The sequence below is a fragment of the Salmo salar genome, chromosome ssa12 (assembly GCF_905237065.1).
Source record: "Salmo salar chromosome ssa12, Ssal_v3.1, whole genome shotgun sequence".
NCBI lineage: Eukaryota > Metazoa > Chordata > Actinopteri > Salmoniformes > Salmonidae > Salmo > Salmo salar.
Window position 1 is genome coordinate 28,253,559 of NC_059453.1, and position 14,774 is coordinate 28,268,332.

The following is a 14,774-nucleotide window of genomic DNA, read 5'->3' on the forward strand; positions in this document are numbered from 1 at the left end:
ATATTTTTTAAAGGAAATATATTTCATACAAATATTTGTAAGCACTGTTAGAATTTTTAAAAATATTATTTGCTAAATCAGTTTGTTTTTGTCAAATTGCCCGAGGCTGGTTGAAGGTTTTGTCTGGGTTTTAGAGTTGGGGTTGAGAAACCCTGTTTGAATTAGTGTGATGGAACACATGTGTCCGGGTCCTTATCGGAACCGACATCTTCTACTGATGGCCTTTGAAATAACTGGCTCCACCGGGTAATTGGACTTGAAAGAGCTGATTCTCCCATGGTGCCGTTTTGCATACTGTCGGGCCATCCGGAGCCAGGCCGCGTGGCTCTGCTGCTGACACCCGGCCGTGTCTGGAGACTTGTTATAAGAGAGAAACACACGCACGCATACACTAACTCACACACAGACAGATATAACACACACACACAGATAGTTGACACTCGTCAGTGTCCAGAGACTTGTTCTAAGTGGTCGTGTATAGCCCGGCATCACCCCTAGGGAAGATATGGATCTCTGGAGTGGGACCCTCTGTCTCATTCATTAGTGGCTACAGACCATACACACAAGTCAACGACATAACACACCACAGAATGACATAAATGCCATAGATGTTCTCTACCACAATGGACAAAACCCGTGTTAGACCCACAAGTGAAAAACAAGTGTTGATGTCCTAATATGTCTACCACATCTACAACAGATGTCTCAAAGGACTTATTGACGTATCATCACACCTTAAGAGTTAGTTAACAGGCCATTCTCAGCCAGACATAGTTCCAGTCTCATTACGTCTCATTACATACACTTTGTTTTTCAATTAAACGTATTCAAAAAAACAAGCCCACGTAATGATCCCCTTCGACAAGCAAATTACCATGGTAATATAACGTTCTTTAATTAGACTTTATTAGACACCTCTGGTCGGGTTAGAATTGTTTTCTTTTTAGTGTCTTTTTCCGTAGACAGAACAGACAAGCCCACGTAGCACTGAGAGGACTAGGTGTAGACTCTTAAGTGTCTCATAACTAGTCAATAAATCCATTTGCTTCATTTGAGAGTTGGTTTGCTCTGATGAAGGGTTAAATTGCTCCCAACATCATGATGCAATTTGGGTTGGTTTTTATCACCGTTTTAGCAGTTACAGTGCGGCTGTCTGATTTCCTGCAACAAAAGTGTGTAGTGCCATTAGTGCGAGTAATTTCACACAGCAGGCCTCCATTTGGGCATACATGTGATCTGGGAGAAATGCACTCGGACACACAATGCACAAATAGACACACACACCCAAGTGGAAAACCTTAGGTAATGTCCTCCTTGGTCATCTTACCTTGTTGGGCTTGTGTTTTACTCCACTTACATTCTTTGACCATTGTGGGAGAGAAATGCAACAGAAATACAACAGATGGCATACACTAGACTAGACTAGAGGGTGTGTGGGTGTGTGTGTGTGTGTGTGTGTGTGTGTGTGTGTGTGTGTGTGTGTGTGTGTGTGTGTGTGTGTGTGTGTGTGTGTGTGTGTGTGTGTGTGTGTGTGTGTGTGTGTGTGTGTGGGTGTGTGTGTGTGGGTGTGAGTGTACATCGTATACATGCATGTGTCTGTGCATATCAACCATAACGTCACCTGACACAAACATTACACACCATACCCTTAGACATTTGTATATGAAACATATTAACCGTCCCCTAAGGTTTCCTAAATGGACAAACCTTTAGACGTGGAAGGTTCCATTCTAGTTCAAGGTCACCAATGACTCGGCAGAACTTCCGGTCAGACCACTAGGGAGGTACTGTGGCGTCACTGGGGTAAGTCTGCTACTGTGTCTTCTTTACACACACACACACACACACACACACACACACGTAAGTCTGCTACTGTGTCTTCTTTACACACACACACACACACACACACACACACACACACACACACACACACACACACACACGCTTAAGTGGTTCCACCATGATTCTCCCCATTTTCTCATGCAGCACAGACACGCATAGTCTGAATCCCAAATGGCTCCCTATTCCCTATACAGGCCATGGTCAAAAGTAGTGCACTATGAAGGGAATAAGGTGCCATTTGGGACGGAACCTCTATCTTTCTCTGTGGACTACCACATACTTACAGTAATACGTATTTTTAAGTACCCCAAACCATATGTAGATACAATGTGGGAGCTAAACTCCACAGCTCAGCCATCTTGGCTGCTTAGGCTTATTCGACTGAGTCCCAATATAGAAGTCAAACAAGTAACGTGAGCAAGCACCATGCCGACCGTCGATATTGAAAATAAAATAGTGCTCTCCTAAGAAAACTTGAAAAACTCCTGTCCCGGAACTTTAAACCTTAAAGGGTGTCTTATATAAACTGTGCAGGACCGGACTGAGTGATATCTGATCAACTAGATCAATATTATTGGCTTTTATAGCCCACTGAAAACATAGCCCAAAGGTATGTCGTTTGGCAGAGAGCAGCTCGTAATATGTCTAAGAATTGTTACCAGCTGGTGAGACTGCGGGGAACGCTTCTCTCTTAAAAACCTCAAAGTCAAAATGATACAAGTTCAAATGCAGCATTCATAACCAGGTTGGCTTTAACGGCCGGCCATCCACATTGATTTGGCTCCCCTTCGCAATGGCAACCTTAAAGGGGAACTACACTTTTTTGAAGTTGTATTTTTTCTACTTTTCCTCGGAAAGGAACTGCCCAATTTTCAATTTGGATTATAATTTTATTATTAACTTTTCAGCAGTCTTCATTGAATATATGGCGTGTTGGCTAGTCATGGTAGGCTATTCTCTTTGTATAAGAAAATGTCTGCTCCTGTCTCTGCCTGTCACTTTTAACCCTTTTTAGGGATTTTGGGGACTCCACCCTGATAATAGTTTGCGGTACACAGTTTTACTCTGGTTATTACCTTATTATGAGAGTACAACGTCAGTGTAGTTAGTGCAGACAATTACTGTGAGAATTTTGTACTTTTAAATGGCCTCTTTGTGTAGTTTCCCAGTTCTATATTATTTCGCCTACATCCTGTTTACACTATAGACCAAAGAAAGGGCATTTTACCTCAAATCAAATGCATTATCCCCACTCTGTCAATACACATTGGGAATCCCATAGGGCGGCGCAAAATTGGCACAGCGTGGTCCGGGTTAGTGTTTGGCCAGGGTAGGCCGACAGTGTAAATAATAATTTGTTCTTAACTGACTTACCTAGTTAAATAAAAGTTCAATCAAAAATTGTTACCGGTAGATGGAAACCACTAGGGGAAAAGTTGCTGCTGCTGCCTGATAATCGACCAATCCGGTCCAAGGAATCCTTTTCTCTCACTGTGTGCCCTGAGGTGTAGTTGGCCTGTCATAAGAAACATGAGCCCCCTCTGTAGCAGTGTGAACCGCGGGGGGGTGGGAGGGAGACGAGTGTGGGGGCTGTTTTCTCAATGCTTCCTTGACCTGTTGCTATTGATGGGGGGGGGGTGGACTTTAGCTGTGACTCTGCGCCGCACCACATACAAACATCTTCAGGGACACCTCCGGCCGACATCCTCTCACCCCTCCCTCTCATCCCCCTCCTCCCGGCGGCACCGCAGTGTGAGAGAGGAGAGGAGAAAAGCTGTTGTTAATAAAAAAGTGTTTCGAAAGAATAAAAAGAGGATGAAAAGGAGAGGTGAAATTGAGCGGGCCCTGGCTGTGTTATTCCTTCACTGTATGGGAGCTGGCCTCTCACGGTGTGTGTGTGTGTGTGTGTGTGTGTGTGTGTGTGTGTGTGTGTGTGTGTGTGTGTGTGTGTGTGTGTGTGTGTGTGTGTGTGTGTGTGTGTGTGTGTGTGTGTGTGTGCGCCTGCGTGTGTATCCGACGCTCTCGGGCCGGCGGGGGCCCAATGGGGGGGCTGAGGGAGAGGTCCAAGGATCACTGACCATTTCTGGCCCCGGGGCACGGCAAATTATTTGCCTCTCTGAGGCTTCAAAGGGGAGCAATTACACTTAAGTAACTAAATGAATAGATAGCCCAGCTTGGAGGCAGTTTGGGGAAACAGTGAAGCCCATTGAGGGGAAGAAGAAGAGAGAGGCACCACACCTCTGGAGTAATGTGCAACAGCTCCCAGCTTGCATCACAGGGAGAAAGGAGAAGTACGGGAGGAAAGAAAAAAAAAGTAATGCCACTGACAGAGAAGAAAAGAAGAGAAGAAACTGAAGAAGGGAAGACGGAACAGAGGAGGATGGTGCCAACGTTTGGCGCCTGTCAAAAGGCAAAACAAAACAAATTCAGGCATGGCTTCGTAACTCCACCTCCATGAGTTACATGTTTCTAGAGCGGCGGCACCACCTTTATGAACTGAAGGCATTCCGAGTGTTCCAATATACCATAGCAGCACATACGAAGTCAACTCAGCCCCCCCAAATGAAATGTCCCATTGAGCCCCATTGAGCCCCATTGAGCCCCATTGAGCGGACTGGAGAGGCTGTGAGGCTGCTTCTTTGGCAGGGTTAGCTCACCTGCAGAGAGGCCTCTATAGTCGTATAAAGAGGCTTAGCAGCTGCCAGGGCTGTAAGTCTATGGCACCTAGTGGGAGAGGAGAATAGGGAAATGTAGGCCCCCCCTTTCAATGGCCCTCGCCACTTAGTAACAGAAGGCATGTGCCAAACTTGCAGAATGAGAATGAGGAGAATGAAAACGTTCCCTTTGGGATTCACTAAATATCGGCAGTGGCGGCGACTCTTTTTCTTTGTTGTCAAAGTGAAGTCACCCCCCTTTCTCTCTCTCTCACACACACACACACTCTCTCTGTCTTTCTCTCTCTCATAATTCCTCTATGAATAAAAGGACAATGAATGAAGTCAATTCAGTCTAAGACCCCCAACCAAAACAGCAGAGATATCGCAACAACGAGATAGAGAGGGAGAGCGCGAGAGAGAGAGAGACAAAGAGAGAAAGAGAGGAGGAGAGAGAGAGAGAGAGACTGAGGTCCTGGGTCCCGAAGTGTGGAAGCCATCAATTACATAGCTAAAGCTACCAACCCAGCAGGACAGGGGCATTAGAATGCAGATATAGGCATGCAGGGCCATAGGGGTCCCATAGGCAGCAGATGCCTAGCGTAGCGGTCAAAAGAGCACCCAGGGGCATATAGTATAATGGTATAGAGGAGGCATATGCACTGTGAGGAATTTTCTCTCTATTGACATTATAGAACTGAGGAAGAATAGGAAATTCAATGGAATGATGAGTGAAATAGTGAGTCAATAAAAGCTGTAGGTTATATAAAGGTTATAATAAGTTATCGGTTTGCTCTGCATGTGGGGGTTGATCCATCCAATTCTGATATGACATATTATCGCAAAAACCTATTATATTCCTTTCCTGACATATTAACACATACAGTAGCTAATGTCACTTTTCCTGACATATTAACACACACAGTAGCTAATGTCGCTTTTCCTGACATATTACCACATACAGTAGCTAATGTCACTTTTCCTGACATATTACCACATACAGTAACTAATGTCACTTTTCCTGACATATTACCACATACAGTAACTAATGTCACTTTTCCTGACATATTACCAAATACAGTAACTAATGTCACTTTTCCTGACATATTACCACATACAGTAGCTAATGTCACTTTTCCTGACATATTATAACATACAGTAGCTAATGTCACTTTTCCTGACATATTAAAACATACAGTAGCTAATGTCACTTTTCCTGACATATTACCACATACAGTAACTAATGTCACTTTTCCTGACATATTACCACATACAGTAGCTAATGTCACTTTTCCTGACATATTATAACATACAGTAGCTAATGTCACTTTTCCTGACATATTAACACATACAGTAGCTAATGTCACTTTTCCTGACATATTATTGAATAGCTACCTAGCACAAGCATTTCACTACACCCGCAATAACATCTGCTAACCATGTGTATGTGACCAATAAAATGGGATTTGGTTTGAGGTATTGCTATAACTGTATGAGTCTCCAAGAGCGCTTGACGCTGCAACAAGTCTGCTGTTCTATCAAGCCGATCCAGTAATCCAAAATATGCAACAGCAATTCCTCCACCCTCCAAATCACCCCCCCCTCCAGGCTGCTCAGCAAGCCTCTATCCCCTCCAGGCTCCTGGGCTCCAGGCTTCCTCCTCCTTCCTACCACGGCTAATTTAGAAGGGCCTCCAGGCGATCTTCTTCACAGTCAGAAAAGTGCAATTGTATTTTCCAGCTCATTAAGCAATAGCACAAAAAGAAGACCCCCCCATCCTACTTTCCTGTCCACCCTCTGTTCAGAGAGAGGGAGAGAAGGATGGAGGGGAGGGCTAAATAAGTGCTAAGTTTGAGGAGAAAATGAAGAAAGAGAAAGAGATGGAGTAAGAGAGAAAGGGGGAGAGGGAGAAATACGACTAAGTGACCTACTAAATTAAATGTGTGCACCTGTATCAGATTGTTTGTATTAGCTAGGCACTCGGGAGGCATCTTCTTAAATTCTCCACTCCTCTGTCACAACCCACAATTCCCCCCTCCCTCTCTTCATCGCTCCATCTTTTCAAAGCCAATCCCACTGCTCACTTGGTTCCAGTGAGTCCCATTGAAAAGCAACCCGTGATTGTTTATTAAAAGGGCCTTTTAACTCTGCCAGCCCATTCCATTGTTGGGGCTTTTCATGGGGAGGGCTTTGAAATTGTAATCTCTAGACGGCTCAAGAGCACACTATTTGTCCTGACCTTTACTGCTTGTAATAACATTATTAGTACTACAGTATCAAACAAGTGCAATCCGGCAGAATGAAGGGCAATAGTGAGGAACCAATTGGGATCTCTTTAAAGTGAGATAGAGTGTGTTTTTTGAAAAGTCACAATGACACTGTGAAATATACACATGACCCTAAGTGAAATATACACACGACCCTAAGTGAAATATACACACGACCCACACCGCAAACTCTGAACATTTTCATCTGGATCTTCACAACTAGTTAACCGCAATCCCGGGTGACTACTCCTGGCTAGCAATTCCATCCCGGAGCAAGCACCAATTAGCCTGAAGCTAGCCCGGCCAGGGCTCCTGTGCTACCACCGAAGCCCACTCCTGGGCTACAATATCCGGACCCCTTCTACTGCCGGTACGGGGCACAGAACCCTGCCGATCCTCTATGACTGGAATACCGACATAATCTGCCCGAGGATTCCAACAGGCCCCTCAGGCGCGACGTCCGCTGAAGGCCCATTCTGCTAACTGCGGCCTACTAGCTACCTAGAGCTACTTGGAACCCTACTTATTCCACGACTGGTCTATCGACGTCACCGCACGAAGAGGCAAAAACAGACTTACCCCAAATCGCGACGTCCCCCAAAGGCTAGCTTGCCTGCCCTGGTCTGCTAACTGCTAGCCCCGGTCTGCCAACTGCTTGCTTGCTAACCCGGTCTGTTAACTGCTAGCTTGCCAGCCCCGGTCTGCTAACTGCTAGCTTGTTTAGCCCCGGCCTACTAACTGTTAGCTTGTTAGCATCGGCCTGCTAACTGTCTGAATCGCCGTGTCCCCAGTCAGCCCAACCACTCATTGGACCCATATGTTCACTTGGCTACGCATGCCTCTCTCTAATATCAATATGCCTCGTCCATTACAGTCCTGGTTAGTGATTACTATCTTATTTCACTGTAGAGCCTCTAGCCCTGCTCAATATGCCTTAACCAACCATGTTCCACCTCCTACATATGCGATGACATCACCTGGTTTAAACGTCTCTAGAGGCTATATCTCTCTCATCATTACTCAATGCCTAGGTTCACCTCCAATGTACTCACATCCTATCTTACCTTTGTCTGTACACTATGCCTTGAATCTATGCTATTGTGCCCAGAAACCTGCTCCTTTTACTCTCTGTTCCGAACGTGCTAGACGGCCAGTTCGTATAGCCTTTAGACGTACCATTATCCTACTTCTCCTCTGTTCCTCTGGTGATGTGGAGGTTAATCCAGGCCCTGCAGTGCCTAGCTCCACTCCCACTCCCCAGGTGCTCTCATTTGTTGACTTCTGTAACCGTAAAAGCCTTGGTTTCATGCATGTTAATGTTAGAAGCCTACTCCCTAAGTTTGTTTTATTCACTGCTTTAGCACACTCTGCCAACCCCGATGTCTTAGCCGTGTCTGAATCCTGGCTTAGGAAAACCATCAAAAACCCTGAAATCTCCATCGCCAACTTTAACATTTTCCACCAAGATAGAACTGCCAAAGGGGGCGGTGTTGCAATCTACTGTAAAGATAGCCTGCAGAGTTCTGTATTACTATCCAAGTCTGTACCCAAACAATTCGAGCTTGTACTTCTAAAAATTCACCTTTCCAAAAACAAGTCTCTCACTGTTGCCACTTGCTATAGACCTCCCTCTGCCCCCAGCTGTGCCAACGATACCATATGTGAATTGATTGCCCCCCATCTATCTTCTGAGCTCGTGCTACTAGGTGACCTAAACTGGGACATGCTTAACACCCCGGCCATCCTACAATCTAAGCTTGATGCCCTCAATCTCACACAAATGATCAATGAACCTACCAGGTACAACCCCAAATCCGTAAACACGGGCACCCTCATAGATGTCATCCTAACTAACTCGCCCTCCAAATACACCTCTGCTGTGTTCAATCAAGATCTCAGCGATCACTGCCTCATTGCCTGCATCCGTAATGGGTCTGCGACCAAACGACCACCCCTCATCACTGTCAAACGCTCCCTAAAACACTTCTGTGAGCAGGCCTTTCTAATCGACCTGGCCGGGGTATCCTGGAATGACATTGACCTCATCCTGTCAGTAGATGATGCCTGGCTATTCTTTAAAAGTGCCTTCCTCACCATCTTAAATAAGCATGCCCCACTCAAAACATTTAGAACTAGGAATAGATATAGTCCTTGGTTCACTCCAGGCCTGTCTGCCCTTGACCAGCACAAAAGCATCCTGTGGCGTTCTGCATTAGCACCGAATAACCCCGTGACATGCAACTTTTCAGGGAAGTTAGGAAAAAATATACACAGGCAGTTAGAAAAGCTAAGGCTAGCTTTTTCAAACAGAAATTTGCATCCTGTAGTACTAACTCAAAAAAGTTCTGGGACACTGTAAAGTCCATGGAGAATAAGAGAACCTCCTCCCAGCTGCCCACTGCTCTGAGGCTAAGAAACACTGTTACCACTGATAAATCCACTATAATTTAGAATTTCAATAAGCATTTCTCTACGGCTGGCCATGCTTTCCACTTGACTACCCCTACCCCGGTCAACTGCCCGGCACCCTCCACAGCAACCCACCAATGCCCCCACCATTTCGCCTTCACCCAAATCCAGATAGCTGATGTTCTGAAAGAGCTGCAAAATCTGAACCCATACAAATCAGCCTGGCTAGACAATGTGGACACTCTCTTTCTAAAATGATTTGCAGAAATTGTTGCAACCCCTATTACTAGGCTGTTCAACCTCTCTTTTGTATCGTCTGAGATTCCCAAAGATTGGAAAGCTGCCGTGGTCATCCCCCTCTTCAAAGGAGGTGACACTCTTGAGCCAAACTGCTACAGACCTATATCTATCCTACCCTGTCTTTCTAAGGTCTTCGAAAGCCAAGTTAACAAACAGATTACCGACCATTTCGAATCCCACCGTACCTTCTCCGCTATGCAATCTGGTTTCAGAGCTGGTCATGGGTGCACCTCAGCCACGCTCAAGGTCCTAAACGACATCATAACCGCCATCGATAAGAGACATTACTATGCAGCCGTATTCACCGACCTGGCCAAGGCTTTCGACTCTGTCAATCACCACATTCTTATTGGCAGACTCGACAGCCTTGGTTTCTCAAATGTTTGCCTCGCCTGGTTTACCAACTACTTCTCTGATAGAGTTCAGTGTGTCAAATCGGAGGGCCTGTTGTCCGGACCTCTGGCAGTCTCTATGGGGGTGCCACAGGGTTCAATTCTCGGGCCGACTCTCTTCTCTGTATACATCAATGATGTTGCTGTTGCTGCTGGTGATTCTCTGATCCACCTCTACGCAGACGACACCATTCTGTATACTTCTGGCCCCTCTTTGGACACTGTGTTAACTAACCTCCAGACGAGCTTCAATGCCATACAACTCTCCTTCCGTGGCCTCCACCTGCTCTTAAACGCAAGTAAAACTAAATGCATGCTATTCAATCAATCACTGCCCGCACCTGCTTGCCCGTCCAGCATCACTACTCTGGACGGCTCTGACTTAGAATACGTAGACAACTACAAATACCTGGGTGTCTGGTTAGACTGTAAACTCTCCTTCCAGACTCACTTTAAGCATCTCCAATCCAAAATTAAATCTAGAATCGGCTTCCTATATCGCAACAAAACATCCTTCACTCATGCTGCCAAACATACCCTCGTCAAACTGACCATCCTACCGATCCTCGACTTCGGTGATGTCATCTATAAAATAGCCTCCAACACTCTACTCAACAAACTGGATGCAGTCTATCACAGTGCCATCCGTTTTGTCACCAAAGCCCCATACACTACCCACCATTGCGACCTGTACGCTCTCGTTGGTTTGCCCTCGCTTCATACTCGTCGCCAAACCCACTGGCTACAGGTTATCTACAAGTCTCTGCTAGGTAAAGCCCCGCCTTATCTCAGCTCACTGGTCACTATAGGAGCACCCACTCGTAGCACGCGCTCCAGCAGGTATATCTCACTGGTCACCCCCAAAGCCAATTCCTCCTTTGGTCGTCTTTCCTTCCAGTTCTCCGCTGCCAATGACTGGAACGAACTGCAAAAATCTCTGAAGCTGGAGACTCATATCTCCCTCACTTGCTTTAAGCACCAGCTGTCAGAGCAGCTCACAGATCACTGCACCTGTACATAGCCCATCTGTAAACAGCCCATCTATCTACCTACCTCATCCCCATACTGTATTTATTTATTTATCTTGCTCTTTTGCACCCCAGTATCTCTACTTGCACATTCATCTTCTGCACATCTAGCATTCGAGTATTTAATTGCTATATTGTAATTACTTCGCCACCATGGCCTATTTATTGCCTTAACTGACCTCATTTGCACTCACTGTATATAGACTTTTTGTTTTATTTTGTTCTACTGTATAATTGACTGTATATTTTGTTTATTCCATTTGTAACTCTGTGTTGTTGTATGTGTCGAATTGCTATGCTTTATCTTGGCCAGGTCGCAGTTGCAAATGAGAACTTGTTCTCAACTAGTCTACCTGGATAAATAAAGGTGAAATAAATAAAAAAAATTAAATGTGAAATATACACACGACCCTATGTGAAATATACACATGACCCTATGTGAAATATACACACGATCCTATGTGAAATATACACACGATCCTATGTGAAATATACACAGGACCCTATGTGAAATATACACACGACCCTATGTGAAATATACACATGACCCTATGTGAAATATACACACGATCCTATGTGAAATATACACACGATCCTATGTGAAATATACACAGGACCCTATGTGAAATATACACACGACCCTATGTGAAATATACACATGACCCTATGTGAAATATATAAATGACCCTAGGGTAAAAACCAACACTGATCTGATCAAAATATGTCTACTTTAGATATTAATTTCACAGTTAATTAAATGGATGAAAACAACCGACTATTATTGCAGTCTCATTCCCTTTGACTCTGAGTGAGCTTAGCGCTATTTTCCTCGAAACAATACAAAAGGGGCATTTGTTTCAAGACACTGAGGCATCATATTATAAATAGCGTCATAGTCAGAATATGACCTATGCGAACATTACTCAACAGTGTCTACTATCTTTCTCGTGACAAGGGTTATCGCAAAACTAATTTGGTGTCAGGGCATGAGACGTTCAATAAGAAAAAGACAAAAATGCCCTTTTTGAACGTTTTGATACAAATCACACTATTTTTAAATTGTGATCATTCATTGATTTGATAAGAAAGTTTGAATGGTGTGTGTATCTTTTTATTCATATAACATAACGATTTAGAGAATATTTTGGTTTTCATTGATAAAAATAATCTCCATGAGACTGTAAACAGCCATGAATATCCATCTGATATTCAGTGGAACCAGATGGGTTGGATATGCTGTCACAAGTTCTTTGGCCTGACAAAGTGTGACGACACACACATAACAAGGCTTCAGGATCAGGATAAAACAAACGCTGCTTTGATAACCTACTTATATCACCCACACACACACACACACACACTTTTGACCAAAACACACACTCGCGCAAACACACCCAACACACACACACACCTTTTTTTATATTTTGCCTACAAAACCCCCAGAAGGACGGTTGCAACACGTCTTTTTGATTCTACCCTTTTCTCACTCACAGCCCATATTTCATCCAATCGGTTTTTATTATGTGAAAATAGTGTTTTTATATAATATACTGTATACTAAATTGCTGTAATTCATGTAATAGTTACTGGTTTGGCCCCGGCTTGAAATGCCGGCCAAGAGTGAAGAGAAAATTGAGGCTGCTGCCTAGGGTTTTCTCAAATATAATGCATCACAACTTTGGCTAAGAAGATAGTAGGAGTTTGTGGTGACATTCTTTGGTTGCCTTTGTAACCTCAAAGTAGTCACACTAAGTTCTTTGTCCCCTGTATTCCCAAACCTCGCTCGCCCACTCGCATTGTCTCCAGACTTTCCTCAAGAATGCTGATTTCTATGGCCGACGAACGCGGAGGTCAAATGAAAATGGTTAATTGCATTGTCACCTCTTGCGGTGTACCACTACCTTAAACGCTTTCTGTTGGCAACTGTGTGTAATTCCCTCCCTCTCTCTCAAGGCCCGCTACAGAATCTGTTTTGTTTTGTGTAAAAGGCAGTTAGGATGGAATGACAAATGATAACAACAAAGTAATTCCTCACAATAAAGACTCATCTTCATCATCATCGACATTCATATTCATATGGGGCAGCAGGTAGCCTAGTGGTTAGAGCATTGGACTAGTAAACGAAAGGTTGCAAGATTAAATCCCCGAGCTGACAAGGTAAAAATCTGTCGTTCTGCCCCTGAACAAGGCAGTTAACCCACTGTTCCTAGGCTGTCATTGAAAATAAGAATTTGTTATTAACTGACTTGTCTAGATAAATAAAGGTAAAATAAAATATATATATTTCAGTTATTATAGTGTTGTTATTCATTATAGTTCATTTGTAGTTGGAGTGGCAGTAGTACTGTTATCATTGTTATTGTACATTGCTAGATCAAATGGTGCTGTATAGAACCTAAAAGGATTAAATGGCTCATTTAATTTATGTAAGTAATGGTAGAAAAGTAGGCCGGGATTCATTTCACTTTTGTGCATTCTGTGACAACATTTCTCTTATTACCCAGCATGCATTCAGCGACCAGTACCAGTTCTCACTGACTGATGCCACTGTTGCCACAAGGAGGGAAGTGGCTTTGGCATAAAAATGTTAACCAGCATTTAACTGCGAGCTTGAAGCCGGTCTGATGTGGATAGTTTCGACTTGTTAAGTCAAATGAAAGGTCAAGAGATTTTCCAAGGATATCCTGCAACCCAAGGCAATGCTATTTAAACCACTTTAATTTAAATGGGAGAGAACTCTTGCCTGGCTTCCTGATGTTAGAGTTAAATGAAGATGGATGGAAATTAAGCAAGGCAAGGAACTTTTAAGATAAAACACACTCAAAATATTTTCTCATAGTTATGTGAAATGTATGAGGATGCCTCTCAATTTTGCTCACGCCTCATTTAAGCCATTCTCTGTCTCTATCTCTGACACGTAATAAGAATTTATAAAACTGAAGACTAAGTAACTGGCTTTGGCAGATCCACCCCCAAAATCCCTCTCTAGTATGTATTTAATTTTCATGATCAGAATCCACACCATTCTGGACGGCTGATTCTTCACTTCTCTCCTCATACAGACTCATGTGAGAGCAGAGCGGTGAGAGAGTGCCGTGATTAGATGGCGATGGCCAACGAATGTGTCCCCTCGCCCCATCCTCCTGTGTGGTGTCAGCAAGTGTGTCCGTCTCACTCTGTTTCATTACCCATCAGCCGTTGTGTTTCTGTCTGTCAAGCCCATCTCACACGTATTGGGTTCCAGTTGTCCCTCACTTTTAAAATGATTGGTTTGTTTGTCACTGTGCAGGGCCTCACCACGGCACGGACACCACTACAATAGGGAATTCACAGTTCACTGGGTGGACAGCTCAGCTCTGCACCTTTCACCCCGGGTTCCTTCTGACTGAGAATTCAGCTTTGCTGTACAGTGCACAACGCTTACGGCAAATGCGGTTGTAGTGACCAACTGCTTAGTGATCATATAGTCATCTAAGGATGTAATCACCGTCTGCAGATTGCACTGTATTAGATTGGAATTCTCAAATTCTCCGTCTGGTTCCAAGCTACTCAGCTACAGTACCTTCCTTGTCTCACACACAAATCCAACTGCGTATGAAATCTAATTTGATTTTGATTGTGTTTAAGTACTTTTACGGGTTTCCTTAGTCCTTATATAGGGTCAGGGGTCATTCCAACTGTCTGTGAGAGAAATAGACCAAAGTCACGCTTTCGTTCAGCAGTAAAATCCTATTACTTGAGCTAGGAGTTAGATTAGGGGTCATCTACTATATAGGTTTCCATACCACTCATTTTGAACCTTATAAAGATGATCTAACTTAGTTTTTCTCGCATTGTCTAAATTTGCGGCCCAAACTTGGCCCCTGCTTTTACGAACTGGCT